Source organism: Triticum aestivum, chromosome 3B, assembly GCF_018294505.1.
Source record: "Triticum aestivum cultivar Chinese Spring chromosome 3B, IWGSC CS RefSeq v2.1, whole genome shotgun sequence".
Classification (NCBI taxonomy): Eukaryota; Viridiplantae; Streptophyta; class Magnoliopsida; order Poales; family Poaceae; genus Triticum; species Triticum aestivum.
The window spans coordinates 282,666,073-282,692,851 of NC_057801.1; positions in this window are offsets into that span (position 1 = coordinate 282,666,073).

Here is a 26,779-nt window from a genome sequence, read left to right on the forward strand (position 1 = left end):
ATCCAACCGTTACCCCCGAAGCAACCCCACAGAGAGTGGTACTACAGCTGGGGTGGGCGATACTACCGCTGAGCTAGCGGTACTACCGTCCCACCTAGCGGTACTGCCGCACAAAGGAGGGGAGCGAGGTCCTGGACCCTGAGTGGTATTACTGTGGTGGTAAGGGCGGTACTACCGCTTGGGAGCGGTACTAGCGCCTCTACTGCCGCAGCTAGTGCCGCAAAACCCGACACAAGAAAAAGGTCCCTCGATTCAAGGTGGTAGGAGCACGGAGCCGCAGCGGTACTACGGCGGAAGGCTCCAAGCGGTACTACCGCTTATTGCACTTGGGCGGTACTACCGCTGTGGCCCGCGGTACTACCGCTGGGGCCAGAAAAAGCTAACAGTGAGGGGAAAGAGTTCTCCAATTAAGCGGGAAGGTTCAGCGGGTGCGATAAGGATGTGTACGTGTTGATTCCACCCTAGCCTTACCAAAGCGGATCCCCTCTTGATAGTACGGTGACTCCTACAAAACTAGTCCACTAACATAGAAACGAAAGAGCTGCACCGTCTTGAATAAAACATCGAGGGGAGGGAATCGTCTCATGCCAAAGGATGAATCTCTGAAAATCTCAATGCACACGATTAGCCCGCAAAAGCATTGTGATCAATCACCAAAACACCTTAGGGATAAATATGCCCTTACAATCTCCCCCTTTTTGGTGGACTGATGACAATACGGGATTTGCACAAACGGGAAAAGACATAGGACATGTGCAAACCCCACAACACTAAAATATAGATGGGCTCCCCCTAGATGTGTTCTATCTAGATAAGTGCTTTGGACTGCACGTCACACATACTAGGATCAATGCTCCCCCTACATTTTAGAGACCAACCACCTAAGCAGGATATATGAGAGCAGAGTATATAACAGGATAAGCATGCAACTCATAAGATACCGAAGGACTAGATAGACATAGATAATGATAATATAAAGATAAGGTAGCATATGTCTCACACCATATGACTAGAACTTAGGTCTCACTGGCACAAAAACAAACAAGGCAAACGGCGAGAAAACACAACGACACCACAAAGACACACTCGCAAAGCAGACAACGACATGAATCCCTAAACTCTCTTCCTCTTTGGCATCGAGACACCAAAAAGGGAAGGAGTGTTGCTACAGCTCCAGGTGATAGCAAGCGAGGGTCTCGAACATCATATCCCAGCGGGATCGTCTGCACTGCCATCGTCGGTCGGAAAATGCTCGGCGTCTGAATCTTTCCATGGGCAGTGCTGCTGAATCCACTCCTCCTCCTCAGTTAACTGGTCCTCAGAACCACTGTTAACGGTCGCACCCAACTGACGCATGAGCTCCTTGTGACGTCCCCTGGCCTTCTTCTCAGCCACATGAGTCATGTACTGACCGTGAGACTCCATGCAGAAAAGTTTCTTCATCTTGAGCTTGAGCTTCTTTGCCCAAGAGGGATCTGCCCCAGAAGGCTCATAGTCAGCGTCATCATCAGCCTCAATCTCCTCCTCGGTCTCCATGGCAGCAGTAGAAGATGTACCCCCAGTTTTAGGGACATGGGTGCCCCAATTGTCCTTCTTCCTCAGACGCTTGATCTCATGAGACACCAACTCTCCAGTCTCTAGCATAACCTTGGGATAGACCTGATCCCAGGCCTTCTCAATGAGCGACATGATGAACGGTCCATAGATCGGGCACTTGGGCTCAGAGATAGCAGATAAGAGCTCAGATCACATAACATGAGAAATGCCTAGGGACTCTCTAGTGTTTGCTTCCTTCTCATTCTGGCAGAAGAGAAGCATGTCCACGAGATAGGAGTGAACCATATCCAGATTCCCGATACGAGGGAAGAGAGTCTCACGAAAGACACGGTGAAGAATGTCCAAAAAGGCACGCAGCTCATATGTTTCCTTCTTAGTGTCAGGGTTGATCTTCAGAGTGCAGTAGGGCCAGAGGGCTTGCTTGTGAGTGGAGGTTGTATTGCAGTGAGGGCGAAAGCCAACAGGAGTCTCAAGCCCGTGATCTTCCACCCAAGTAACTCCATGAATGCCTTCCACTTGACAGAAAGCAACTTGCCATTGGTCATCCAAGTCAGAGTCTTGTCCTCATCAGTCCCTAGATGGACACTGGCATAGAATCGAGCCACTATATCTGCATCATAGTCCTTGTTGAAGTGTATGATTCTAAGAATGTTCAGCTGAGAGCACATTTGAAGGGCCTCACCAAAGTACTCAAGATCCTTCTCCATAAAGTCCATGTCGATGGAGCGCACATCAACATAGAGATTCTTCTTGGCCTTGATCATATCAAAGAAGATGGCAAATTGAAAGCGGTTCCAGAACGGACGGTTGACCAAAGTGGGTTCTTTGTCTTCCACATAGGGGTTGCGGCGACGCCTTGCCCATAACTCCTTGGCATTCATTTGAGGCACAGTTTTGCCCTTAGGCTTCGGCTTGACGGCAGACTTCTTCTTGAGTTGAGGTGGAGGTGGAGCACTAGAGGAACGTCCTACTGACTCAGATGTGCGGTAGAGCTTTGACGTGGCACGACCGGGGTTGACACGACGAGCTTGCTGCTCAGGAAGTTTATCACCTGGAACCAAACACGCGAACACACGAAACAACCAGAGAGAACGAGCATAAGCCAACAAACACAACAAAAGAGATCAAGGAATGGTAGGAACATGATGGAACTGGGCAGGCAGCGGTAGTACCGTGACCTCGAAGTGGCAATACCGCCCAAGCGGTAGTACCGCTCCAATGAGAGAGGTAGTACCGCTCGAAACGGGGAAACAACGGTTCCCTACTGCCGTGTCAGATCCGGCACTATCGGCCTGCCAAATTCAAAAATACTCCTACCAAACACTAATCCAAATAGTCTAGTTGCCTTCTCCAACCTACTCAAGCCTAGATTTAGCCAAAAATCTAGAGATGCAACCACTATTGCCCCTAAGACGCTAGATCTGAAATCTAGACAAAAAGAGAGGAGGAACGGGGGCAATACCAGCATCCATGGCAAGAGGACGAGGTGGGGATCGACTCCACCAAAGGAAATGGAGAGGGACGCCCCGAAGAAGAAGGTCCGCCGGAGCCCTCCTGCAGCGAGGCGTTGCTGGAGAGACAAAGAGGAACGAGGGGGCGAAGCGAATGCATATGGGGGAGAAGAAACCTCCCCCTGTCCTGATATAACCCCCTGGTCCCGCCCCGCAGCGGTAGTACCGTGCTGGTGGGCGGTAGTACCGCTTATAAGCGGTAGTACCGTGCACCACCAGCGGTAGTACCGCCCAGCAAGCCACAGCAACAAGACAACAACGGCTTAGCTCAGAAAAAGAGAAAACCAACGACAAGAAGTGGAAAAAACAAACTCGGCAGCAAACACACTAGCAAGGGGACAAGAAACACCTCTTCAAGAGAGGGCGGTGGCAGAGGCCACCTACGTTTGAGTCAAGGGGTATGACGCCGCGAAGATTTTAACCTTGGGCCCATGACCAAAACTCATCCTTGGAGCACAAGTACCATAAAAATGGTTAATGTGAAAGACTTGATCAATATGCATAATGGGGGGGGGGAGGGAGAGTTCATTGAGAGAACAACACTCCCCCTATGTCCATGCCTACACCTAAACTAAACAACATGTTGAATGTGGTGGGATGTGCATGGGTTCAAGATACATTGCTCGAATCAATGATATTTAGCTCATGACTTAACTCGCGAAATCTTGCTTCATCCAAGGGCTTCATGAAAATATCTGCAAGGTTATCATGAGTGTTGACATACTTGAGCTCGATCTCCCCTCTCCTAATGTGATCCCGGATGAAATGATACCGAATCTCAATATGCTTCGTCTTGAAATGTTGCACCGGGTTGAGAGAAATCTTGATGGCACTTTCATTATCACACCGAAGAGGCACTTTGTCACAAATGACACCGTACTACTTTAAAGTTTGCCTCATCCATAAGAGTTGTGCACAACAACTACTGGCCGCCACATATTCCGCTACGGTGGACGAGAGAGACACACAACTTTGCTTCTTGGAAGACCAACTCACCAAAGAGCAACCAAGAAATTGGCACCCTCCGGAAGTGGACTTCCTATCCACTTTGTCTCCCGCCAAATCGGAATCCGTATATCCTTCAAGCTTGAAGTTTGCTCCTCTTGGGTACCATAAGCCAAAGTTTGGGGTATGAGCCAAATATCGAAAGATTCGCTTGACCGCCACATAGTGGCTTTCCTTTGGTGCGGCTTGAAACCGTGCACATATTCCCACACTCAACATGATATCGGGTCTAGATGCACAAAGGTAAAACAAGGAGCCAATCATGGAGCGATATACCTTTTGATCCACCACTTTACCATTGGGAGCAATGTCAAGTTCGCACTTGGTAGGCGTTGGACTAGACGCCGGCTTGACATCACTTAGCTTGAATCTCTTTAGCATGTCTTGAGTGTATTTGGCTTGGTTGATGAAGGTACCTTCTATTCTTTGCTTGATATCGAAACCAAGGAAGAACTTCAACTCTCCCATCGAAGACATCTTGAACTTAGAGGTCATGAGAGCGGCAAATTCCACATTGAAAGCTTTGTTAGGGGAACCAAAGATAATATCATCAACATATAGTTGGCATACAAACAACTCCCCTTTGACCTTCTTAGTAAAAAGAGTGGGATCGATTTGCCCAACCTCAAATCCACGATCTTGTAACAACTCGGTAAGGTGGTCATACCACGCACATGGGGCTTGCTTAAGGACATAGAGTGCCTTATCGAGTTGATACACATGATCTAGGAAGTAGGGATCCTCGAACCCGGGGGGTTGCTTGACGTAAACCAACTCATTAATAGGACCATTAAGAAAATCACTCTTCACATCCATTTGTTGTAACTTAAAGTTGTGATGGGAAGCACAGGCAATCAACAAACGAATGGATTCAAGGCGAGCAACGGGAGCAAAGGTTTCACGGTAGTCGATACCTCCGACTTGGGAGTGGCCTTGTGCTACCAATCTTGCCTTGTTGCGAATGATGTTCCCATGAGAATCTTGCTTGTTCTTGATATCCACTTGGTTCCAATGACGTTGTGGTTCACCGACGGTCTTGGCACCAATCTCCACACCTTGTTGTACTCGAAGTTTTTGAGTTCTTCATGCATGGCATTGAGCCAATCCGAATCTTCGAGCGCCTCATAGACCTTTTGGGGTTCAACACAAGAGACAAACATGTGATGTTCACAATAGTTTGCTAATTTTCTACGAGTGCTTACCCCCTTTCTTAGGCTTCCAACCACGTTCTCCATGAGATGAACTTGGGTGGTGAGCTTGGAAGCAATCTTCACGGCACGACGCTCTAATTCCTCCTCGGATGTGGAAGGAGGAGGATTAACTTGATTATCTTGAGCGCCGTCTTGAGCTTGTTCTAGATCTTGAGCTTGCTCTTGATCTTGAACTTGCTCGAGGGGGAGAACTTGACCTTGGGCATCATTTGGTGGTTCACCACCATCTTGAGGTTGATCTTGCCCTTGGTCTTGTTCACGAGGTTGAGGGCCTTCACTTTGTTCTTCAGAAGCGTGTGGGTCTTGGGTTGGTGATGGCTCCACTTGAGTGGAGCATTGTCCTTGTCCTTTGGCCACAAGGGGTTCCTCAATGGGTAGGATATGACCCACACCCATTCTTCTTATGGCTTGGGGAGGAATTTCATCACCTACATCACAAGTACCACTTTGCTCCACTTGGGAGCCGTTATTTTCGTCAAACTCCATGTTACAGGTCTCCTCAATGAGTCCGGTGGACTTGTTGAGGACACGGTAAGCATGAGAATTTGTAGCATAACCAACAAATATGCCCTCTTAAGCTCTAGCCTCAAATTTAGACAAACGAACACCTTTCTTGAGAATGAAGCACTTACACCCGAACACCCGGAAGTACTTGAGGTTGGGCTTGTTACCGGTAAGTATTTCATAAGGAGTCTTGTTCAAGCCTTTGCGAAGATAAAGCCGATTGGATGCATGACATGCTGTGTTGATGGCTTCAGCCCAAAAGTTGTATGGAGACTTGAACTCCGCCATCATGGTCCTTGCCGCATCCATCAACGTCCGGTTCTTCCTCTCCGCGACACCATTTTGTTGAGGAGTATATGGTGCAGCATATTGATGCTTGATACCCTCATCACTAAGAAACTCATCCAAGGTGTAGTTCTTGAACTCGGTGCCGCTGTCACTTCTTATTGTCAAGATCTTTGCATCATGTTGACTTTGAGCTTCATTTGCAAAGTCGATGACGGTTTGTTGAGTTTCACTCTTGCTCTTGAAGAAATATACCCAAGTGTATCTTGAACAATCATCCACAATCACCAAGCAATACTTTCTACCCCCAAGACTATCAAAGTTGGAGGCCCAAAGAGGTCCATGTGAAGGAGCTCCAAGGGTCTCTTAGAGTAGATGATAGTCGTGGGAGGGTGAGACTTCTCATGAAGCTTTCCTTCAATACAAGCACTGCAAGCACGATCTTTGGCAAAACTAACATTTGTTAGTCCATGGACATGGTCCCCCTTGAGAAGACTTTGCAAAGATCTCATATTGACGTGGGCTAAACGGCGATGCCAAATCCACCCCACATAAACTTTAGCCATTAGGCATGTCGCGGTCTTAGTGGGTCGCTCCGAAAAGTTAATCACATAGAGACCGTTCTCGACATGCCCAACAAAGGCTACTTTAAGAGTCTTGCTCCACAACAGGGCCATGGTATCAATATCAAAGAAAGTGGCAAAGCCCATGAGTGCAAGTTGACGAACGAAAAGTAAATTATACGCAAGGGACTCAACAAGCATGACTTTCTCGATCGTTAGATCATGAGAAATGACAACCTTGCCAAGACCCAATACCTTAGAAGATGAGGCATCACCCCACTCGACATTGGTGGGCATAGATGGGATCTTTTGCATGTCCACCACCAAGTCCATGCTCCCGGTCATATGATTTATTGCTCCACTATCGAGCAACCATGATCCGCCACCAGAAGCAAACACCTTGTTGGTGGCTTTAGCCATGAGACACTTGGCGGTGATGTTCTCATTGGTTGAGTCGAATAGGGACACCCGTGGAGTTGTGGCAATGGCAACGGAGGCCATGGCCATGGCTTCATTATCTTCATCATCATCGTCATCCTCATGGTATTCTTCTTGAACCACCAACCCTCGAGTAGGAGTCTTTTTGGTGAAGTTGTTCTTGTTGGGGAAGGACTTGGCTTTGTCCTTTCAGATGAGCTTGCCACCATTGTCTTCCCGCTTCTCGTAATGGCAATCCACAACAAAATGGCTCACATGGCCACAATTGTAACATGTTCTCACACGTTGCTTGCCCTTGAGCCCACTTGAGTTGTTCTTGTTGAAGTTGGGCCTTGTGTTCTTCTTGCTCCAAAATTGCCTTGATGCAAGAGCCATGTGTTCATGACAATCATATTTTGTATCTTCGGGGTTGCTCTCCTCATCTTCCTCTTCTTCCTCTTCTTCCACAATAACCTTGGCCTTCAAGGCAAGGTTGGGATTCTTTACCCTTTGTGAGCGCAACACCGCATTGTTGGCGGTCTTGTCCAAGATCCTCATTGGCACAAACTCATCCAACACTTCGTTTGAGGTCAAGGAGTGGAAGTCCGGTCTTTGACCGATGACGGAGGACAAGGCCTTGTGGTAAGGCATCATTGCTTTAAGAAACTTCCGCTTGATACAATTGTCATCCGTGTCCTTGCTCCCATGATCTCGGAGTGAGACCACAAGTTTGGTGACTCTCTGGAAGAGCTCATGAGGTTCTTCATCTTCTTTCATTGCAAACTCATCGGCTTCATCTTGCACTACTTCATAGTTGGAGCGTTGAATGCTTGCACTTCCGTTATAGAGGGAAACAACGCAATGCCATGCGTCTTTGGCCATGGCGAACGGTCGAAGATGAGGGAGATCTTCAGGAAGAACTGCATCTTGAATGATGAAGAGAGCATTCTCATTGAATTGATGGTCCACGGCTTCTCTAGGGGTGAAGTTGCTTCGGTCATGTGGATGGAAACCTTCTTCAATGATTCTCCAAAGGTTAGTATTCACATGATTTAAATGACGCTTGAAGCGATACACCCAAGAATTAAAGTCCTCATTTTTCACAATCTTAGGAGGAGGCCTGGCATGATTTAAATGAGTAGGAGGAACCGGTCCTCCATAGACTGGAGGTGCCACATGGGCAAAGATGCCGGTGCCATTTCTACCACTACTAGAAGGTTCCTTTTCACTAGTAGCTTCCCCCTTGTTGGAGTTAGCATCCGCCACCTTGTCAGTGGGATCACCCACTTTCAACGGTGAGGTAGATAGTTTAAGTCCTTCTAAGAATTTATTAAACATGCTTTCAACCTCGGTTGTCATGAAGGTTTTCAATGTGTCCAAAGCCACATTGAATTCCTCACGGGACACCGTGGTCCCCCCATCACCCGTAGACGAGATCAGATTCACACCAAAGTGCTCCTCCCCACCATCTATGGTGTCAACCATACTCTTCGGATGGCAAAGTCCTTAAAAAAGAGACGAGGCTCTGATACCAATTGAAAGGATCGATATAGTTGACTAGGAGGGGATAGGCAGCTAACAATTTTTATCTTTTCTTTACCAAATTAAACTTTGCATTAAAGTAGGTTGTCTAAATATGCAACTAGGTGAGCAACCTATATGATGCAACAACAATAAGTACACAAGCAAGCAAGGGATACAACACAAATAAGCTTGCACAAGTAAATGCACGAGATAACCAAGAGTGGAGCCCATGGAGATGAGGATGTGTTACCGAAGTTCCTTCCTTTTGAGGGGAAGTACGTCTCCATTAGAGAGGTGTGGAGGCAAAATGCTCCCCAAGAAGCCACTAGGGCCACCGTATTCTCCTCACGCTCTCACACAATGCGAGATGCCGTGATTCCACTATTGGTGCCCTTGAAGGCGGCGACCAAACCTTTACAACTTAATTGGAGGCTCCCAGCGACACCACGAAGCTTCACCACAATGGACTATGGCTCCGCGGTGACCTCAACCATCTAGGGTGCTCAAACACCCAAGAGTAACTAGATCTGCTAGGGATTAGTGGGGGAATCAAATTTCTCTTGGTGGAAGTGTAGATCGGGGCCTTCTCAACCTATCCCGAGCAAATCAACAAGTTTGATTGGTTAGGGAGAGAGATCGGGTGAAAATGGAGCTTGGAGCAACAATGGAGCTTTTGGGGGAAGAGGTAGGTCAACTTTGGGGAAGAAGACACCCTTATATAGTGGGGGGGGGGGTGGACAATCCAACCGTTACCCCCCAAGCAAACCCGCAAAGAGCGGTACTACCGCTGAGCCAGCGGTACTACCGTTCCACCTAGCGATACTGCCGCGCAAAGGAGGGGAGCGAGGTCCTGGACCCTGAGCGGTACTACCGCGGTGGTAAGGGCGGCACTACCGCTTGGGAGCGGTACTACCGCCTCTACTTCCGCAGCTAGTGCCGCAAAACCCGACACGAGAAAAAGGTCCCTCGAGTCGAGGCGGTAGGAGCACGGAGCCGCACGGGTACTATGACAAAAGGCTCCAAGCGGTACTACCGCTGAGGAGTGGTAGTACCGCTTGTTGCGGTTGGGCGGTACTACCGCGGTGGCCCGCAGTACTACCGCTGGGGCCAAACAAAGCAAACAGGGAGGGGGAAGAGTTCTCCATTGAAGCGGGAAGGTTTAGTGGGTTCGATAAGGATGTGTACGTGTTTATTCCACCCTAGCCTTACCAAAGAGGATCCCCTCTTGATAGTACGGTGACTCCTACGAAACTAGTCCACCAACATAGAAACGAAAGAGCTGCACCGTCTTGAATAAAACACCGAGGGGAGGGAATCGTCTTGTGCCAAAGGATGAATCTCTGAAAAGCTCAAAGCACATGATTAGCCCGCAAAAGCATTGTCATCAATCACCAAAACACCTTAGGGATAAATATGCCCTTACAGCAGCGTTTGTGTGAGGTGGAGCGCGAACGGCGGCGGAGAGCGACACCGTCCAGATTCAAAGCTGAGCTCCTCGAGGTGACCTAGGGTGGGGGATAAGAACCACTCGTCGAACTTGGGTTGGACCTTGCAGTTGGTACTGAACATGCGGATGTCAAGGTGTCTGGCTGGCCCAGGGTGCGATGAAAGGATCTTGGAGACTGCAGCCATGTGTTTGGAGTCCCCGTCGCAGATGCACCTGTCGACAGTGAGGTTGAGGGGGACGCGGCGCCACCTCTGGGAGAGGAGGGCAGTGCGCACGGCAGATTTGGTGGGGAGGAGGCCGATGATGACGAGCAGCATGTCATCGGGGAGGCTGCTGATGAAGTCCAGGCTTGTCGGATGCGGTTTTGGCTCAAGCCGCCTCCGCTTGTTGGCTGCCTCGCCGTCCATCTCAACGGCGGCGACGCCGATGTACACGTGTGCTGGTGTGTGTTGTGTGCTGGGTGTGCGTGAGTGCGTCCTTCTGTGCATGCCGCCGCGTAGTGGTGAATTGTGCACGAGTGCATCCTTCACGTGCAAGAAGTGTGTCTTCAATGCGCCCTCAATTTACTAGCGTGCGAGGTGCTATCCTGAGTGGTTTTTACTTTGTTTACTTCACCGTGTGTCAGATGGGCCTCTAGTTTACTTATTTTCACCCACTGCCACATGGGCCAGCACACAAAAGATATAGAACACGAGCTAACAAGGCAGCATGTAAAGTCAAACTTTTGAAACTTTGACCAAGTTTATAAAGAAATTACTTATATCTACAATACCAAAGATAAATGATAGTATGAAATAAGTACATGTTGTGATGAATCTAATGATCGTTCCAGATGTAAATGTTTTTCTCCACATATACCTGGTCAAACTTTTCTGAGGTTTGAATTTTCAAAACATCCATATGCTTATGGACGTGACAGAGTCCCTAACAAGAGAGAGAGCGAGAGAGAGGGAGAGAGAAATAGAAAGAGTGAGTGAAAAAAGTGTGTGTGCATGTGTGAAAGAGACATGGACAACACACGATAAAAGGAGAGAAAAAGTGTGCGTGTCTTATGCAAACATATCACACATGCATCTTTGACAACGGAGGCAAGGTGAGGAGATAGTGTGTGGTTGTTTGGAACCGAGAGAGCAAGACCCCTAGCACATGGCCAAGAGGGGTTTGACAAACAAGGGAGAGAGGTCGAGAGAGACGTACGGAGAAAATGCAGACATGGGGAGGAGAGAGTGTATGTTTGTCATAGAGAGATCCCCTAGAGATCGTGATGGGACTACATCGGTGGGAGATCGAGTGACAAGGTGTGTGCGCGGTAGAAGATGCCCTGACAGATATCGAGATATATGTATGGATGGATGGAGACAATACGTGTGTTCCTGATGGCTAGTGAGAGATAACCATACTTAGGAGGGGGGGAGTGCTTGCGCCTATGATGGAGTGAGGGATTATGGTACTTAGGGGGGTGCATGTCACATGGAGAGAGAACAAGGGCGGAGAGTGTTGGATGGGTCTACATGTATAGCACGAGCGAGACATGTGTATGTGTGAACCAGGGAGATATAAGGTCAGTTTGGTTTGCATCCTGAGCATCTTTTTCCTGGCCTGGGGTTGTGCCTGGATTTCATGCACGCTTGTTTGGTTGCTACCCTATGAAAAAAGCCCGCCTGGCCTAGATTCCCTTGCACTTTAATTAGGCTGGTTGGATTCCAGACACTGCAAGTAGCCTAGCCCAGGCGACCAATTTCGAACGCTTGGTCGTGCCTGGTCATGCGGCCACGAGGCTAACAGCAGCCTGGATGGATATTAGCATTAAATAATTGCTGCATGGACTGATTGATGGGACGTTGATGCTTTGCCTGGCCCATGCATGAACCAAATGCTTCAGCACCACACAAGCCTGGCCAGGTAGAAATATTTTACATCTCACGTCCACACCAGGCAGTACTGGCCATTAAGGCATGAGAGTCAGGTCACGAACCAAACTGACCAATAAAGTTTGAGAGAGATTGAGGAGCCTCGGTAAGGCTGAGTGGTGCGTCAGATAGCTGAGAGGGGGAAAGAGATATTCCATCCGCTCGATAATGCAGTACATGTAAATTTTTTAGAAGTCAAACTTTGGAAACTTTGATCAGGTTTACGCAAATGTTACTTATATCTACAATACCAAAGATACATCATACACAACTACATCTCATGGTGAATCTTATGGTATATGTTTGCCCTTCTAGATGTAATTGTTTTTCTCCACGTACATGGTCAAACTTTATGATGTTTGACTTTTCAATAAATCTATATGCTATGGACCGAGGAGGATGCCTAAATCGAGACAGATCAAGTGTGTGTGAAGGAGAATGAGTAGGTGTGCAAAAAGAGTATGTGTGTGAAAGAGAAAGTGACAACAAACGATAAATTAGAGAGAGTGTGTGTTTTTTGTTTCTTATGTGAACATATCACGCATGCATCTCCGAGATAGAAAAGCGAGGCGAGGAGATACACGAAGATAGCTAGTGTGTGATTGTTTGCAACGGAGAGAGACACCCTGTAGCACATGTACAATAGAGGTCTAGCCAACAAGGAACAAAGGTCGAGAGGGACACATGGAGGACATGGACGCATGGGGAGGGAGAGAGGGTGTGTTTGTGATAGAGAGATCCCCTCGAGATCGTGAGGGGACTATATGGGTGGGAGATCGAGGGAGGTGCGTGCACGATAGAAAGATGCCCCGAGAGAAATCGAGATAGACCGTGCACATGTTTGTGATGGAGACTAAGATTAGCTAGTCATATACATATAGGGGGGACTGCGTGTGCGTACAATTGAGTGAGATACCATCTTACTTGGCTAGCTAGGCATGAGATTGTGTGTGTGTGCGTGTGAGATGGAGGGAGAACGAGGGAGAGAGATAGAGTTTTAGATGGGCCTATCGAGTGCGAGTGAGATATGCATGTGTATGTGTGACCCAGGTAGATGGAGAGTCTGAGAGAGAGGGGGAAGAACTCTAAGACGACAGAGTGGTGCGTGAGAGAGTTATGCAACGAGCCAAGGAATTAGTGTGCGTATGATGAGTGCACCCAAGATATCTAGCTTGGACTAGCTAGAGTATCATACATAGTGTGCGAGAAAGACCTAAAGATGGAGTATATATGCATGCGAAGTAGAAAGACCCCCCCCCCCCCACACACACAAAGAGAGAGAGAGATGGAGAGAAATGGAGAAGGACCAACAAGGTTTGTGTGTCGAATGCGTGCGACAGAATTGAAGATTGTCGGAGAGAGAGAGAGAGAGAGAGAGAGAGAGAGAGAGAGAGACCAGGAGTCCAGGAGAGGGGGAGGTCGCATTTTATGCATCAAAGACTGATATAAACCATGTTTCGATATAAACTTGCATTCAAATATTTAAATTGGAGAACATGTTGTCTGCAATCCACACAAGAACTGATATATACGTATATCAAACAAGTTCATTAATTTGACTTTCAACATGTTCATGGAGTACTATAATACTGTACAACATGCTACTCGATTGAGGTGTTCAATTTTGGATTTAGTTCACTATTTTGACCTAGTGAACGAGCTATTTCATTGAATCGAGATATTTCATTTTGGGTTTGATTCGTGTTTTTGAGTGGGTCAACTATTTGTCATATAGTAAATCGCTAGCAATGAGCATGTAAAAACACATTACTCCCGAGCATCATCTCTCCATCTAAAAAAGAAGTGGCAAGCTAATATTTCAAAATTTGATTCGAATCGACTTGGTAAGGTAGATGTGGATGCTCGCTCTCCAAAATTTGAACGAACCGTTAAACATCCTCTGCTCGGTGGAATTCGCCCGGGAAAATAAACGGGAGACGTGAAATTATCGTCCTATGTGGCACACACATCAATTGGCCCGTTGTACATCGAGGGTAGGTTCATAATAACTTCATCCAAGCGTGCCTTCTCCTCGGCCGAAATGACATGTGCCGAATAATTCATAAACCATGGTCGGCAAACACACTCTCCTCACCCGAAATAGCTCGCGCCCACTATTTCAAAACACACTCTCCTCGCCCGAAATCGCTCGCGCCCACTATATTTCAAAACACGCCCTCCTCGCCCGAAATCGCTCCCGCCCACTATTTGGGGAGAAGCAAAGTTACTCTACTATCCCCGACCCTCAGTACACAGACCCAAGACGAGAAGCCTAAAGCCAGGGGTAGAACTGTAAGTTCCCCTGCCCTCCCAATTCCCTCCCCATTCATACCTCGTGGGCGCCAAATCACCTTCTCCCCGGGAAGCTCCCTTCTCTCGGGCCGCGAAACCTTAGCCCCTACTCCATGGCGCCCCCCACCATAACAATTTCACAGCCGCCCTCCTCCCTAATGCCGGAGACACTGTCCATTTGCTGCCGTGCACTGGGCCGTGTGCCTCTTACTCCGTGCTACTGGAGCTGCCTCGACGATAGCCACGTGAACCGTACCGGAGCCGATTCATCCCCGCCGTTGTTCACTGTGCCAGAGCGGCTCCAACTTTGGATCCTTCCAGAGTCCCAGCGCTGCTTCCCCATAGCCGTCGACCATCGCGACATTGTTGTTTCCCTGCCACCGGTCGCCACTGCAACCGCGCCGGCCTCATAGACTCGATAGCTGGACCTGCCTACTTCACCATGCCGCCAAATAGGTCGCACCCTCATCTCAAATCACTTTATTTAGGCGTCAGTTGTCTGAATTTTTATTCTGGGCCAATCAATTCCCAATGGGAAGCAACACCCCTCGAGGCGGCGGAGCTCCTCGGCTGCCGGTTTGCTGGTGTTTAACGTAAGGGTGCGGGGCCGCAAGTTCACCACGGAAGCAGCTCTTAGATGGCTATCTTAGAGTTGCGTGGGTTGAAGGTACTACCGCCACCGGATCTGGATGACGGGGAGTCTCTGTGGATTGGCCCAGGGACGGTGCAACCACGGCAGTGCGGTGGGGCGGGGGAGCGGGGTTTTGGCCAGGGCCACGGACGGCGGAGGCAGGCTGCTCTGCCGTTGGTCGCTGGCTCTTTGGGGAAGATTCCGAACTGTGTCAGCCGGGAGGCACAAGAAGGCCATCAAGCCATCCGGCGTAGATTGGACAGTACCAAAATAAAATAAGATCGTGTGACCCCAATTTAGTCTTCAGTCAACAGACGTGTGACCACTCTTGTACCTTTCTGTTGATCTCTTAGTGTATTTCTTCAGATCAAAGAGATATGTCATTCTTAACATTATGTGTTATCTACATCTTCAGCCACACCGTCTTCCGACTCACCGCAGCTGCTCCAACAAGGGAAGCATACACCAGAAGGGAGCTATAGTCCCCACTCAACAGTTCCCTGCATCGAATGCGCTTGCCCGACATGGATAGCCACAACAACTGCAGGGCCATCGATAAGTCAGCACATGATGCTCACTCCTATGGATGGCGGCCTGATAGGTTGTACCCTCATATTACTTGTGTGCTACATTTATGGCTTTGTTATTCATCTAAGCATGGAAAATAGATTATCTCATTTCACTGTATATTTATGTTGATCTCTACGCGTCTTGTTCAGGAGTTAACGTTGTTCCATAGTTCAGCTAAGATACTTGTTTTTTAGGTAACGTTGTTCCATAGTTATCATCCATCAGCCAATGCTATCCCACAGGCTGGTGATTATAGTATTACACCACTTCCAGTATTACATATGTTGTTCTTTAATACTTTTGTGTGCCATCTAGTTAATCTCGAGTACAAACGATACATATTCTGTAGCTTTCATCTGTGTTCTCCCTTTAGTTTTTGAGACCTGTTGCTGCTAGTTAATACCAGTCCTACTATTTATGTCGTCTCCTGTAGGCCCTCATTACATAAATCTAACTAGTAGGTGTCTTCCATGCATGTCAGATATAATTACACACACTCATATATCCACAAGAACCTCATGGAGCAATGTAAAGGCCAATAAACTTGATGTCAATGATACCCAATATGATGGAACATGTAAAGGCAGTTCTTCAAAATACTTGCAGAAAGATGATGAATCCTCTTCACCCCCACAAGGTCCTTGCTCTAACTTGGCCTGTGATATGGGTACAACATGCATATAATGTCCTGGAGTGTATCTACTATGTTGCAATGCCATGTGCTTAGCATGCTGATCATGCATGTAAATATGTCATGCCTTCCTGTTTTTCAGTACCTATTCCATTCATGATAACATGTTTTCAAATTCAAGTACTGTCATTCTACTCTATCGCAATGCCATATGCTGAATTTGGACATCATGCTTCTGAATATCTTATGCATTGTTATTCATCAGTATGTACTTCATCTGTCTACCATACCATGTTTTTTTACATTGAAGTGTTGTTCTAGTGCTCTGTTGCAATGCCATCTTAGTTTCCCAATCATACCCGTGTATGTTGCCTTAGTTTTTTCTGTGCGTATTCCGCTAGCATACAGTTTTACATTCAACTAGTGTTTTTTTTGTTGTGTTGTCTTGTCGTATGCCTAGCTCTTACACCATACTCCCTCCATCCGGATTACATGTTGGTCAGGGATCCCATCTTTACTTTATTTAGGTGCCTAGACTTTTTGGGGCATAGGGTAGATTTCACAGTCCTTTAAGTGAATACGCCTTCTCTTTATGTATAGAGCTCTTGTCGAAATGGATAAAAAAGGATGTATCTAGAACTGAAATATGCCTAGACCCATCCATTTTTTTCCAGATGGAGGGAATACATGTCAATATGTCATGCCTTTCTATTCTCCAGTACCTATTCCATCTCTCTGATGTAGCATGTTTTATAATTAAAGCACCATTCTTCTATACAAGGCATGCAAGGGGAAGACGACTATGTTAGAATCTGAAGGGTTACAAACAAGGCCTTTTGCAAAAGATCCAAACACCAGGAGATAATAAACCAACTCCAATTTTTATAGATACTGCTCCAGCACAGAGAAACCCAACTCCTACTGATAATAAGCAGATTCCAGTGGCCAAAGAACTAGTCTGCTCCAGTCCAGCAAAAATATGTCAACTCCATTCTAAGAAGCGTGTGCGTATCCTTGCATCAGGAAATTTTATAGCATGCTGATCATATTTTCTACAGGTTTCTTACCCATCTCTCTTTTAGAAAATAAGCTTAACAGATAGAAGAATTTCTGCACTAGTATGGTATGTGAGGAAAGATTTTTGCAGGAATTCTCTGTGCTCCAATGCAGATGTAAGTACTTGTTGTATATCACTATATTTTTACATCAGCATGTATTTTGTTAATCGGCGTGAATCCAACCTTTATCTGATCTAAATTTAGTTGTAGCAAAATGTATGATTAAAGGACACAATGTTGATTTTTGTAAGGAAAACTTCCTGGTAGTTTTGAATCCTGAGCTGCATGAGTGCACTATCTCATATCAGTGGGTTTGAATACTTTGGTTCTGTAGTGGGTTTTTGGTGTTATTTTTTACTGTGTTGTCCTGTCGTATCCCTAGCTCTTACATCATACTCCCTTCGTCGAGATTACATGTCGCAGAAATGGTTAAAACTGGATGTATCTAGAACTGAAATCCGCCTAGACCCATCCATTTATTTCCGGATGGAGGGAATACATGTCAATATGTCATGCCTTTCTATTCTTTAGTGCCTATTCCATCTCTCTTGTAGCATGTTTTATAATTGAAGCACCATTCTTCTATATAAGGCATGCAAGGGGAAGACGGCTATGTTAGAACTGAAGGGTTACAAACCAGGTCTTTGCAAAAGATCCAAACGCCAGGAGATAATAAACCAACTCCATTTTTCATAGATACTTCTCCAGCACAGAGATACGCAACTCCCACTAATAATAAGTAGATTCCAGTGGCCAAAGAACTAGTACGCTCCAGTCCAGCAAAAGAATGTCAACTCCATTCTAAGAAGCGTGTGCGTATCCTTGCATCATGAAATTTTATAGCATTCTGATCATATTTTCTACATGTTTCTTACCCAGCTCTCTTTTACAAAATAAGGTTAAACGATGGAAGACTTCCTCCATTGGGATCGTATTCGAGGAAAATATCTTGCGGGAATTCTCTGTGCTCCAATGCTGATGTAAGTACCTGTTGTATATCACTATATTTTTACATCAACATGTATTTTGTTAATCTGCATGAATCTAACCTTTATCTGATCTAAACTTAGTTGTAGCAAAATGTTCAATGTTGATTTTTGTAAGGAAAACTGCCTGGTAGTTTTGCATACTGAGCTGCATGAGTGTAGTATCTCATATCATGCACATTACTGAATTGTAGTGCTTCTCTGGTTGCCCATTCATTCATTGTGTCAATGTTGCTTTCGTATTACCTTACCTGGCTGATGATAGCTGTGCCATATTGTGTTAATTTGGTGTAGGCTAGTTGCCCAAACATTCGTTGTGTCAATGTTGCTTTCCTATTATCTGACTTGGCCAATGATAGCAATGCTAGTGTGTTAATTTGGTGCAGGCTGCTAAAGATAATAAGACAAACTCTGAAAACAGCAAGGCAACCCCATTGTTTCTTTCCAATAAATCTAGGCCAGCTAATATGGCAATAACTATTGATTAATCTATTTGGTTCCCCTCCTAATTTATGTTATGATGAAGTGGTCGAGACACACTCCACTATCAATAATACAAGCCTGCCAAAATCGCCATCTAAATCTGTTCAGTATCCTCTGTCTCGAATGCAATGGAATAAATGTATGTTTGTGAACCAATTAATGGCTGAAGCAATGATGGAAATGGTGGATGAATCAGAGGTGCAGAGTCGTGTGACACAACAACTGATCAATGTTTTCAGAGATAGTGTAGCAAAGCAGCAAGAACTTGCCCACATGCTTATGGGCGTCATCTGTGCTGAGGTTGCAGATTGTGACGTTGTAGATCGTTAGGTTCTGCTCATTTATTTGCATTGGCATCAATCTTTGATTGCCCAGTGGATGTAATTTCCTGTAATATATGTTGGATGTGCAACGTTTTTCCCTGTATGACGTACCTTTGCTTGATCGGTTTTGGTCCTGTGCATAATTGCTCGTCGTAATGGGCTCAAATTATCTAATTTGGCCTAAAGACATGTACGAACTTTAGTGGGCCCATTAAGTTAATGGGCCGCTACTAGGCCAAAAGTTAATGGTCGGCCCACTTACCGCTCGGGTTGTTAACAGGACGACATCGAAGCGGGCAACAGGTGGGCCCAATTGATTTCACGGGCCGTTAACAGGCGGTTACTAAGTTCAGGCTACATATGGCCCAACTATCCTGTAGGCCTTTCGCAGGCCGAAAGAGACATCGGGCTTGTACTGGACCATGAAGAGCATGGGCCGCTAAGAGGCCGAAAGTTAGGTCGTATTGTAAATGGCCCAACTGTGTTGTGGGCCTTTAGCAGGCCGAAAGAGAAACCGGGCTGGTATTGGACCATGAAGGGCATGGGCCGTTAAAAGGCCAAAACTAGGGTCCGAATACAAATGGCCCAACTCATTTATGGTCCGTTAACAGGCCGAAAGGCACATAGGGCCGTGAATTGCCCCAACACATAAATGGGTCGCTAAAAGGCCAAAACTCAGGTCTGACTACAAATGGCTCAACTGATTTATGGGCCGTCAACAAGCTGAAAGAGACATCGGGCCGGAAATTGGACCAACACTTAAATGGGCCGCTAAAAGGCCGAAACTCAGGTCCAACTACAAATGGCCCATCTAATTTATGGGCCGTTAACAGGATGAAAGACACACCGGGCTAGAAATTAGCCCAACATTTAAATGGGTCACTAAAAGGTCGAAGGATGTACATCCTGAAAATTGGCCCATCCATTGAATGGGCCGTTAACAACCTAAAATCTCATCGGGCTGATATTGAGCCCAAATATATAGCGGGCTGTTAATGGGCTCGAACTGACGATGGGCTGCAATGGTGTCAAATCTTTAATGGGCCGTTAACGGGCTTAATTAGCACATCTCGTATGGGTCGTGGGCTTAAATGGACCTGACACAAGTAGGTCTTATATGGGACGGCCTGCTAATTTTTACTGGGCTGACCTTTTTCATCGGAATGGGCCACTGTTAGGCCGTGCCACGTATCGACCTATCATAGGCGCCTCCTGTCCAATGAGTGGATGACATCTGTCCCAACTATGAGGCAACACGTGTTTCCTGCGGCCATTGATGATTTTACACGTGGAAAATCCCCATTGCTCCTTGCTGCTAACGGGTTATCGGATCCAAAACCAGACCCAATAGCTTAACAGCGTTCCGTTACGGTGGATGCTACGTGTCGGTCACCCTTGACAAAAGCACTTCTGTGACGCGCGATTTATCGTCATGGAAGTGGACACTTACGTGATGATAATTTTGGTAATGTCATGGAACACTTCTACGACAACACAGGTATGACTATATTGTTTCTGTCATAAAATAATCATGGATGTACGTGCATGACAAAAAACGCGACCTACTGTGACAAACACCTATCATCACGGAAGTGTATTTTTTTGTAGTGTCATATTCATCATATACTATTTCTTTTGTAGCATGGACATTTGGACTTGAAAGATTCGAAGCAATAGTCTATAATTTTACATGAGGACATCAATACTCAAGCATACTAACAACTAACCATGTCTTTCAAAATATCAACACTAAAGAAAGCTATCCCTAGCCCATTATGCTCAGTCATTGATTCATTCATGAGATACATCCAATGCACAAGTATGACAATAGTGTTCCCTACCAGGTGCTTCATAAGAGAAGATGGAGACTCAAATAGAAATAAAGTTGCATAAAGTAAATAGATAGGCCCTTTGCAGAGGGAAGCATAGATTAGTAGAGGTACCAGAGCTAAAAGCTTAAATTGAGAGATAAAAATTGTTTTGAGAGGCATGCATTTCCTGTCAACGAAAATGACCGAGAATTCCCAATACTTTCCATGCTAGATAAAAGATAGGTTGTTCCCAAACATAAAATAAGGTTTATTCCTTTTTCCACCATTCTTTCACAATCCATGGCTAGCTGTATCCACGTGTGCCTTCCATACCAACACTTTCCAAGGAATTATTATTGACAACATAAATATTTCTTTTCTTTTCGGGACTGGACATCCCTATTACCTGCCACACTCTCGTGCAATGACAAGTGAATAAACAATCATCTTGAGAATAACACATCTAGCATGGAAAATATTGGCCACCCAATGCCGCTTTATGAGCGGTATGGGCACACAAAAAGGAAATTCATTTTGAAAATTAGAGTTGGAACATACAAATTTACTTGGAACGACATGGAAATACCACACATAGGTAGATATGGTGGACACATTTGGCAAAACTTGGTTTAGGATTTTGGATGCACAAGCAGTATATTCCCGCTTAGTACAAGGAAAGGCTAGCAAATAGATTGAGAAGCAACCAACCAAGAAACGAAAGCGATCACAAACGAGCATTGAACATAACTAACACCGAATAATGCACCACAAGTAGGATATAACTTCACTTCATAACTATTGACTTTTGTGCTTGCATAGGGAATCACAAACCTTAACACCAATGTTCTTACTAAGCATAATTACTCACCAACATGACTCACATATTACTATCTCCATATCTCAAAACTATTGCAAGGAATCAAACTTATCATATCCAATGATCTACAAGGAAGTTTTATTATATCCTTCTTGAATATTCATCATATTAGGACCAATTTCAAAGCCTGTTAAAATTGTCATCACTAGTATCAACTCCCAAAATAATTTAAGTGAAGCATGAGAGTGTTTGACAAACTACTCCAAAAAGATATAAGTGAAGATCAAGCGAGTAGTTAAGTAAATGGGTAGCTATTTGAGGACTCCCTCTTATTTACAAAATTTCAAATCTAAGTATTTTATTAAAACATCAAAGAAAAACAAAATAAAATGACATTCTAAGAATAGCACAACTCATGTGGAGACACAAAAACTTAGGCTCAACTGAGGCTAACCGATAATTTTTGATGAAAAAGGTGGGATGCCTACCGGGGCATCCGCAAGCTAAGATGCTTGAGACTTCTTGAAATATTAATTTGTTGATGAAAAAGGTGGGATGCCCCGGTGCATCCCCAAGCTTAGATGCTTGGGACTTCTTGAAATATTAATTTGGGATGCCTTGGACACTGATACGTCTCCAACGTATCTATAGTTTATGAAGTTTTCATCCTGTTATATTATCATTCTTGGATGTTTTACAAGCATTTTATAGCAACTTTATATCATTTTTGGGACTAACCTATTAACATATTGCAAGTGCCCATTGCTTTTTTGGCTTTTTTTACATTGCAGAAATCAATACCAAACGGAGTCCAAATGCAGCAAAACTATTGGGAGATTTTTTATGGCCAGAAGACAGAACTTGGGCCAAAGAAGTACCAGCAGGTGCCCCAAGGGGGGCACAACCCACCTGGGTGCGCCTGGGGGACCAGGCGCACCCTCGTAGGTTGTTCCCACCTCGGCGACCTCCCGCACCGCCTCTTTTGCCTATCAATTCCCAAATAGTCCAAAAACCCTAGGGGAGTCGATAGATCAGAAGTTTCGCTGCTGCAAGCCTTTGTAGCCACGAAAAACCAAACTAGACCCCGTTCCGCCACCCTGTCGGAGGGCAAAATCATCACCTGTGACCATCTTCATCATCCGAACGGCCACCATGATGAGGAGGGAGTAGTCCACCCTCGGGGCTGAGGGTTTGTACAAGTAGCTATGTGTTTAATTGCTCTCTCTCTCTCTCTCTCGCTCTTGTACTTGAGATGTCACGATCTTGATGTATCGCAGGCTTTGTTAATATAGTTGGATCATATGGTGTTTTCCCCTCTCTATCTTGTTGTGATGAATTGAGTTTTCCATTTGAGATTTCGTTCTTATGAGATTTAATACTTTTATGGATTTGAGAACACTTGATGTATGTCTCGCTATGAATACCCGTGGTGACAATGGGGTATCATATTGATTCCCTTGATATGTGTTTTGGCACTCAACTCGTGGATTCCCGAGGTGACATTGGGGTAATCTATGCATAGGGGTTGATGCACGTTCTCGTCTTTGTTTCTCTGGTAGAAATCTTGGGGCACTCTTTGAGGTTGTTTGTGTTGGATTGATTATTAAGAATCTGAAATTGTTTGATGCATATCGTATAATCAACTCACAGATACTCGCGGTGACATTGGAGTATCTAGGTGACATTAGAGTTGGTTGATATGTATCATCTGTTCTTATTTTAGTACAAATTCTTGGTTAGATCGGTCAGAAAGAATAGCTTGGTGTTATTTTAGTACGAACTCTGGGATAGATTGATCGGAAAGAATAGCTTTAAGGTGGTTTTGTACCCTACAAATAATTTCTTCTTATGTTCTCCGCTAGATAAGAACTTTGGAGTGATTCTTCATCGCACGTTGAGGGATGGTTATATGATCCAATTATATTAGCATTGTTTAGAGATTGCACTGGCGAAAGTACGGACCCTAGGCCTCATTGTCAAACATTGCTATACTATTTGTGCTCCTTTTGTTACTTGCTACCTTGCTGTTTTTTATTGTTCCTATTACAAAAATCAATATCTACCATCATTATTACACTTGTATCACCATCTCTTCGCCGAACTAGTGCACCTATACAATTTACCATTGCATTTGGTGTGTTGGGGACACAAGAGACTTTTTATTATTCGGTCACAGGGTTGTTTGAGAGAGACCATCCTCAACCTACGCCTCCCACAGATTGATAAACCGTAGGTCATCCACTTGAGGTAAAATTGCTACTATCATACAAAACCCTACGCTTGAAGGCCTAACACGAGTCTACAAGAACAAGTTGTGTAGTAGACATCAAGAACTTTTCTGGCGTCGTTGTCGGGGAGATGAGTGCTTGAAGGTATGTCTTTAGATCTTGCAATTTAATCTTTTAGTTTCTTGTTTATCACTAGTTTGGTTCATAAAAGAAAACTACAAAAAAATGGAACTGCGATGGCCTCATATTATTCGTCTTTATAAAGTCTTCCTTTAAAATGATGGAAACGAAAATTGTGCTCAATTGATAGAAGAAGAATTCAATAAAATGTTTACCGTAAATGATGAGAATGATTGCAATGTTGTTATTATGAATTCTGTGAATATCCAAAATACTAATGATGATTGAGCTAGTCGTGATAAAAATGTTTCTTATAAGCATGATAATTTTTGTGGAGTGCATAAAGTTTGTGAAGACGTGCCTTATAGGGAAGATAGATTTCGTAAGAAGCATAAACATGATAGAACCAATTTTTTTCTCAAAGTGATAGATGAATTTGCTACAAAATTGTGTTCTCTTTGTCCTATTACTTGTGAACCTTGCAATAAGGTTGGTCATCTTAATTTCCAATGCAACCATTTTTATGATCATGGCCAAATATTGTAATGATTCGATCACCCTTGAACTTTATAATGAGATTTCTCTATTTTTGGGGAGTGCAGAATTGACACATAAAAATAGTTGGTTTGAAGTATTCATTCACACGGATGACATTGAAACTAATCTAAAAATATCTATATGTTTTGCATGGTAAATTGCAATGAGAATGCTTATATTGCCAATTATAAAGAGATGGGGAAACCAATAGAATATAAAAGGAATACTAATTAAAGGGTAAAGATTTCCACTTTCTCTCCTATTGTCTCTCATGATGAAATAGGTGGCGAGGAGGAGCTCCTTATTCAACCAATCCCATCAATAAGAAGCTCGAAAAAATTAATTAAACCCACAGGTGATGTGGTGAAGAAGAAGAAAAGAAGAAGAAAGAATAGAGGTAAAAAGGTATCTCTCCCAAATAATATTGCTCCCATTATTGTTGTGCCTCATGAAAATGAATCAAAAATAATCATGGAAGATGATACACTTGATATGATATTGCTTCTTTGTATTATGGCACAATGTCTGAGAGAACTATTGATGATGATTTTGTTATGCCTATTGCTTATTGTGTTATGATTGGGAAGATAATGATACTTCTTATAATCTGGGAAATCTTTTTGGCAGCAACTTGAGGAATTATGATGATAACAATTGTTATACCATTGGTGCTATTCATACTATTAATGATGAGAGTGATTATGCTTATAATATGCCAAGCCACAAGTTTGGGAATGCTATGTTTGATGAGAATGACATGTTTGAGAATTTATTTGCTGCAATTAATGTTTTTCCAAGCTTGGGGATGCTATGCTTAATGATGATGATCTTTTTGGTCCCCCTACCTTAAATGATCAAATTTGCTATGACGATTGCATGCCTCCTATTTATGATGATTGCAATATTTATGAAAGTGGGTTTGGAAGAGTGTCAAATTTAGATAATATTTATACCACTATTTTGGAGGTTGTTTAATCTTATTATAATGATAAGATTGGATTTGGAGAGGTCATGACTTTATTTAGTAATGATTCGACTATTTCGGAAGAGGTTTCAATTGACTATGATGAGAACAAAGTTGCTACTTAGGATGATTATTGTGATGATACTTATGTTATAAAAAGTAGTGATAATTATTGTCATAATTTTAAATATCCTTTTACTAAACATTATTATTTTAATGTGGAAAGAATTTATAGTCTTCGAGTTTCATATGATAATCCCACTATTATGAATGAGAATAAAATTGCTTGTGTGGAGAGTAATAAAAATACTATGCTTGTGGATCATGAAAGGAATACTTTGTGTGATAGTTATATTGATGAATACATTCATGATGCTAATGAAAATTATTATGAGAGAGGAACATGTGATTCATGATGCTCTCTTTATGTTTCAATTCTTATCTTTTATGCGAGCAACATTGAAATCATTGTGCCTAGCTAAAAGGCATTAAAGAAAAGTGCTTGTTGGGAGACAACCCAAAACATTTACCTACTTCTTTTGTGTGTTCACATGATTAAGCTACAGTAGTAATCATGTTTAATAGCTTTTTTTCAATAAACTACCAAGTAAAGCCTTTGGAATAGTGTGGATGATAGTTGATTTGATTCTGTGCAAAAACATAAACTTTTGCGCCCAGTAACATAATTGATATGCTCTGCTGGAATGTGATAAATTGTTGAATTTTTTATAGATGATTGATATACAAATTCCCCACATTGTCATAATTTTATATAATTTTTGGAGTAGCAGAAGTATGGTTATAGTACAGATTACTACACACTGTTCTCTTTTTGACAGATTATGTTTTCAATGCATAGTTTGCTTATTTTCTAGTTTCTATGGCTTATATTGCTCAATATAAATTGTGAAAATGATAAGGTACAGTAGGCACTGTGTGAAAACAATTATGAATCTTGTCTTTGACAATACAAAAGTGAATGATTTGTCTTTATCATACTAACCTATCTCACGAAGTTCCGTTATGTTTTGTGTGATTGATGTTTTCAAATTTTGCGTGAGATGTCGATATGAGGAGAATAAGGAGTGGAAAGACCTTAAGATTGTGGATAATCAAGGCACTCCAAGGTAATATTCAAGGAAGATCCAAGCAACTAAGCTTGGGGATGCCCTGGAAGGCATCCCCTCTTTCATCTCCAACATCATCGGTAACCTTACTTGGAGCTATATTTTCATTTGTCACATGATTTGAGTTTTTCTTGGAATGTCATTCTATTTTTTTAGGATTTTCTTTCTGTTATTTAGAATAATGTTTTGCATCTTTCACTTCGATAAAAATGTCAAGGATAGCCTTTACCATGCTTATTTTGCAAGTCTACATGTTGCTATTTGAAT